This window comes from Mustela nigripes, chromosome 2 (genome assembly GCF_022355385.1).
Source record: "Mustela nigripes isolate SB6536 chromosome 2, MUSNIG.SB6536, whole genome shotgun sequence".
NCBI lineage: Eukaryota > Metazoa > Chordata > Mammalia > Carnivora > Mustelidae > Mustela > Mustela nigripes.
The window spans coordinates 94,011,276-94,017,215 of record NC_081558.1 but is presented as its reverse complement, the minus strand read 5'-3'; the positions used below and the strand labels follow the sequence as shown (position 1 = coordinate 94,017,215).

Below are 5,940 nucleotides of genomic sequence, written 5' to 3'. Positions count from 1 at the left end.
TTTTAAATTAAACAGTGAAATGTTGGTAAGTCTTTTTTGGAATATGAATATATTTATTAGGGTGCGCACAAGAATGACACACTAGCACTGTCTCTGATGTGATAAAGAATACATAAATCTGACCCACATTGTGGCAGGAAATAAGAGTCAGGGCTCTTAGGGCTGGTACCAAGTGTCCACTGAAGCCATCTCCATTCACCAGAGAGGATGTTCCCTTGGATTCCAACATCTCTGCTTTAGCTTCAGTCAGGTCTCCATAACCTGCCAGACTTCTTCATTCCAGCATCAGTTGACCCTCTATTTTCTGGCCACTCTGGACTCCTTCAAGACCTAGTTTAACTGCCCCCTGTCTCACTCACCCAGGAATTCTGAGGTGCATTTCTTTGATGTGCTGCTTCTCTGCCACCCTCAGGGGCATGGTTGGGAGTTGAGGGAGAAGGGCAATTACATCACCTTACCCAAGCAAATAGCAGGATTATATTAGCAGATGGCACTTGAACATACACCTTACAACCTCACAGGGTGCATGTTTTCTCCCCAAATGATGCATAAGCTCTTGGAGAGCAAACATGTACAGAATGACTTTGTAAACCAAGGCACAAGGGATGCAAGGTGCATGGTGTTTAATTCTGCCTTCTGCCTCAATAGGAAATAAGCACCTGAAACCTGGAACCAGAGCGCTATCCTGGCTCTCCCCTGCCTTTGAATGGTATCACCACTCAAATTCTTCCTGTTCTCAGCATTAGGTCATTTTTCAAAAGAGAGGATAAGATGAGAGAGATTGAGAGTAGAATGGGAGATTGGGGTGGGGTGGGGAGTAACATATAGATAAAAACCGGCAAAATAAAACAAAAGCAATACAAAGATGCAAAAACCAGATTTAATACTAGACTATAACAAGAGAAGGCAGCTGGAGACTCTGCATGCTAACACAGACACAACCCTAGGGAGGTGGACTCAGTGATGAGTGGAGCAGAGGCCACCGGGTTGGGCTAAGAACCTTTCAGTGAGTACTGAATGGACTGGGTCTGCTGCTTCAGTTGTGAGCCTACTTTGATGGTGACAGATCAGGCAATGGCAGGCCTGGAAATCCCACAGCCCTAGGGCCTGCTAGGAGCAGGGGTTCACAAACACGCAGGACGCACTGTTCACACAACAGCGCAAGGTGCGGAATGATCTCCAGGCGCTCAGTATCTGCAACCATCACGATGAACTCAGAGATGCCTCTGTGGAGGGTTTTGGTGGCCTCACTGGCTCCTTCCTGAAGCTGCTTGTAGTTGCATGACTGCTAAGCAAGGTCCAGTAGTTTCTTGATGAGAAGGGTGTCTTGGAGGAGGTAGGCCTTTGGGTTTACATCAGCTTCCATCACTGCATCTCCCTGGGTGGTCTCCTGCAGGGACACAGAAAGGACCCACCCACAGGGAAGCAGTAAGTGGCTAGTGCTAAAGTCTTTTAACCAAAAATAGCAGTCATCTACTCTTTTCTTCATGCTTCCTTCTCCATCCTGAAAAAAAAGGAGCCATTTAAAAATTTCTAGGTTCTTTTTTTTTTTAATTAATTTTTTATTTTTTATAAACATATATTTTTATCCCCAGGGGTACAGGTCTGTGAATCACCAGGTTTACACACTCTAGGTTCTTTTTATGGTATTTAGTCCATGTATCTACAGGTGTTCCTTGTTTAATCACATTTACACATTGAGTTTATATTACAGGCAATGAAGATTATAGCATTCTCATCTATCCCGTTGCCCTCTCTTTTTCTTCTCTCTATATCTGCATCACAATTTTTAGTTAAATACCTATGCAGTGTTATAATTGTGAAAATACTTTTCCTTGCTTTGCAGTGCAGGGTATTATAACAAATCGTAAATTGTAATGTTACAATGTATTATAGTATGGAGTGTAAATGTTTCCTTTCTTGCATAACTCCTGGTTTTTCTTAGAATTAACTGTTGTCTTCTTTTTTCATTTGCTTAATTTTCTTTGACTCATGGCTGTTTTCCAACACCCTCTAACTCTCAGTCAACCACCTCTCAATATAACTTGTCACATGGTAAAATTCTCAGTTCATCTCTTTGCTCTGAGACACCCCACCTGAAACCCTCTGCTTTCCAGATTACCCTGGATTGAGTTCTAGAATCTCTAGTCCTGTCCTATAGCCTGGCAATTTCTGTGCTATTATCATGGAGATTCATGATCCTATAGTAGATACCATGTTTCTAGGATTCTATTTCTTTTCATATCTTTTCTTCATTTTGTAAGAATACATCCACCAGAGAAAAGGTTCATGAAAGATAAAAATTTGATACCTTGCCTGTGTGTCAATTGATTTATTCTATCTTCACTTTTGATTGATACATAGAATTCTACGTTGAAAACCATATTCATTCAGTCGCTTTTGAAAAGGTTCATGGCTTCTTTTGCGTAATTCTTTGTAGGCAGACTGCTTTTTTGAAAATCCTTTGGGTCTTCTCTATACTCTTAAATTTTATGATAATGTGCCTTGGCAGGGTTTTATTTTATTCACTGGAAAATACTGAGCAGGTTCATTCAATCTAAAAACTCATGTCCTTCACTTCTTAGATGCTTTCTGGTATTTTTGAAAAACAATTTCCTCTTCAAAATCTTTTTTATTTTTTTAAGATTTTATTTATTTATCTGACAGAGAGAGAAAGCGAGAGAGGGAACACAAGCAGAAGGAGTGGGAGAGGGAGAAGCAGGCCTCATGCTGAGCAGGGAGCCTGATATGGGGCTGGATCCCAGGACCCTGGGATCATGACCTGAGCTGAAGGCAGACACATAATGGCTGAGACACCCAGGTGCCCCTCCTTTTCAAAATATTATTTGCTTTCTCCTCTTGGAACTCTTCCTCATTGTATGTTGGACTTCCAGGAGCGATTTTCTAATTTTATTTTCTTTTCACATCCATTTTCCCCTCTTCTTTTTTGTTCTACTTTTGACCATTTTGTTAACTTTTTAATTTTGGCTAATCATATATATATATAATTTCTAAGAGTTCTTTTCTATTTTCTAAAATATGTTACCTTTATCTCATGGATATAGTATTTTTTTGAAGAACATTAATTATGACCCTTCATTAATGATATTTCTTCTCTTCCTAGCATTGCCTCTGTTCCCTTCAAATTTCCCTTTGTTGCTTTGTTTTTGGTCCATGCTTTCATGGTAAAATGTTGCTGTCCTCTTATATTTAAGAGTGAGTTTCTAAAATGTTTATTGAAAATTCTGTGTATGTGGTGACAGCATGCTGGAATTTGGGTGGGGAAAATGTCAGGATGGGTTCCTCTCTTCAGTGATTTTCAAGTAATCCTCCCTTCCCATTTTCAGTTTGACATCTCAACTCTAGAGTTCTCTTGCGTAATTTTTCCAGAGAATATACTTACAATATATTACTGTAATATACTTACAGTATATTCTGGGGGTAGGGAAATAATTACTTGACTCTGCTATGAAATGATACGAACCCTGAGAGTCTAATTGCTTCTTATATGGACTAAACAATCCCTGTTTTCAGTTTCTTTCCACCCTGTTTTCTGGAGTACATGTTGCTTAATTGAGTCTTTCTGAGGTTGTGTGGTTGAATTGGCTTCCTTCTCACTAGTTGCCCTCTGCAAATAATTACATTTACCTTTCTGTTCCTCTCAGTAATTTATTTTACTTACCCATCTGCTTTCCCACTCTTTATATGTTCTATCTCAGTCAATGAACATGAGATTTGTTTGCTTATTTATTTTTTCTCCTTGGTATTTGGAAGTGATTTTCAAGAAGGGAGAGAGGGGAAAACACCTTAAAGTCACTTTTTAAGGTAAGAAAATGGTGTCAAAATGGAAATAATCATGTCTTGGGCAGCCAAAGGTAGACTCTTTTTCTCATGTCTCCTGCATTTTAATGGGGGCAGTAAAGGACCAGCTAGTTCAGAGCAGTAAGGAAGAACAGAGGTAAGCTCTACATTCCTAAACATAGTGACAATATGCATCCCGCACTGGGAAAAAAAAAACCTGTTGTTTTCCCCTCTCATGTTCTAAATTCCCCAATTCAGGGAAACTTGTATCCCAGGTTTACATGCACTCTGCAAGATGTAAGTGATTCTGTTTCAGGTGATTCCTGTAAATAAAGAGAATAGGACAAGTATAGTGATTTTTGTACATGAACTACCTTTCTAGATGCCCAAGGGAGCTTGCTTTAAGAGTAGTAAATCCTTGTACAGTATGTAGGTGGAATTTTTAGAAAGGTTTTCCTTAAAATATGCCACATTCATGCAGGCACAGAAGAAACACCCAGCAGACAGTCTCTTCTATAACAAAATTCCAAGCTGGGATTTTCTGTTGGCTCTAAAGCAAAAAGTGTTCATTAATACAATGTAAATTTGTGCCACCCGAGAGAAGCACTCCCTCAGGCAGATACTTTTCTGTGACTGCCCTGTGTGGTTGCTTCAGTCCAGGGTGTCACACCCATAAGAATTTTTTGTATGAATATTATATAGCAGTCTCATATCTGTGTTGGGAGTAGAGACTCTTTATTCTGAATAATCTTGAGACCATTTATAATATGAGAGTGGCAGAACATATTACAGTTACTAAATACTTTCACATTTGTCTGGAACTCAAAATATACAGTTACTAATAGAGTTAGAATTTGGAACTCAAAACAGACCTACTGTCTTAATTTATTTCTTATGTCTGTACATGTGATTCTTAGCTTATGTCCCACATTTGCTTCTTTCTATCTTAAAAGGCCATCTAGGTATTTTGAAAACTCTGAGTTAATAGAAAGAATATCGCTAAATAAATTATTTTCATTTATGTCTATAAAAATCTCACATTTCAACAGCAAAAAAGTAAAAAGGAAGGAGGCAGAAAAAAAAAATAGGGAAAGGGAAGAGAGAAATCCCTTTCTTGAGGAAAGGAGTTGTTTTGTGCATGAGGGCAGAGAATGAAGACGGAGTGGGTGTTTGGCTGATTCACATCCTGGGGCAAGCACTCCCTTCTTGTGCTTTAGTGCCTTACATTCAATCATTAAATTCATGCAGGAGTCCTGCAAAGCACTGCAAAGGTATTGATATACTCAAATTGTAGATGAGAAAACTGAGGCTAGCTATTTTAAGTAAACTGCCTGTAGTAATTCAAATAGTAAATAAACCTTTTATGTAAATAGTAAGAACAAACCAGCAATAATAGCAACAACCACAATAAAACTAGTCAAGTTTCTCTAAGACTGTTATCAAGGCTTGGGGGAGCAGCCCGGGTAAATTAAGCCATATCACTCAATGAATAACTGCTTAGTGCCAGTACTGTATTTATACACTCCCAAGTATGTAGGAAAATGGAGATGTTGATGTTATTGAAGTCAACAGTGAATGTTCTCTTGACTAAATGTCCACTGAATCACAACTTTTTTTTTTTTTTAAATTCAAACCCATGTGGAGTTTTTTTCTTTTTTCTTTTTCTTTTTTTAAATATGTTTACAGTCTTATAACAGTAGGGTCTTGCTGTTATGGAACAACTTGAAACCTGACCAGACCTAATTATCTATGAATTACTATTGCAGAAAGGTGAGAAAAAAATTACTGGGTCATAGCCAGGATACTTGGATTTAACTCTGACTCTTATCTTTGATAACTATATGATTATCATAAAATTATTTTGACCTCCTTGAGTCTCGGCTTTCTTATTGGTAAAATGGAGACATTAATATATGAGATCTGTTCCAACTCCCGAACTATTAGAGGACATCCTTCCTGCTGGAGGAGTCTGTGGATGGTAAATTCTACTTGACATTTACTAAGCCATTGCAGTCAGATAGGGCCTTTTTATTTTTGTTAATTTTTGGAAATTTTATCTACACATTCATGTACTTAGTCCCTTACATTCTCTTTATTTTCTTTTCCTAAATTCCTTTTAGTCAGATGATGAAATTTTTG

General features: G+C 38.2%; 1 pseudogene; it reads right to left on the bottom strand.

Moving 5' to 3' along the window:
• Window positions 1-992: 992 nt before the first annotated feature.
• LOC132010494 (NHP2-like protein 1) lies at window positions 993-1,366 on the bottom strand (annotated as a pseudogene).
• Between the last annotated feature and the right edge of the window lie 4,574 nt (window positions 1,367-5,940).